The sequence below is a fragment of the Brassica oleracea genome, chromosome C2, assembly GCF_000695525.1.
Source record: "Brassica oleracea var. oleracea cultivar TO1000 chromosome C2, BOL, whole genome shotgun sequence".
NCBI classification, from domain to species: domain Eukaryota; kingdom Viridiplantae; phylum Streptophyta; class Magnoliopsida; order Brassicales; family Brassicaceae; genus Brassica; species Brassica oleracea.
Window position 1 is genome coordinate 9,580,970 of NC_027749.1, and position 542 is coordinate 9,581,511.

Here is a 542-nt window from a genome sequence, read left to right on the forward strand (position 1 = left end):
ATATTAAAAGAGAAGCATTGGCTTTAATGCGTTCACATTACATTGGCCACGTGTCAGCTTGATAGAACTCCTAATAAAATGGTGACAAAAACTTTCCTATTTTGATTCAATTAATCACATGCACGTTTCTGTGATTTAGCTCATGCCGATAATTATCAAGGGTAAAGCAGAGAAACATTTCGTCTTGAAACTTGAGCAGAGAAACTTGAGAGAAATTGTATTGTGATCTTGTACTTGGGAAAACATTGTGATTTTATGAAATAAAAAGCAATCAAATCTTGTGAGGAGATAGTTGATGTATGTACCCATCGGACAAGAGCGAGACAGAGATGGCGTTGGATCTCTCGGTGTAAATCTGTAGGTAAATACTGGAGGATTGATTCTTCATTGACGCCTCTGGATGCAAGCCATTTGTATTGAACGAATAAACGAACACGTTCTTGAAGCTCTGGACGTAGTTGACGATACTTCATCCATTCTTCAGTGTCTTGTCACTTAACTCTCCATTCCTCAGCTCTGACGGACATCGATTGTAATGATGT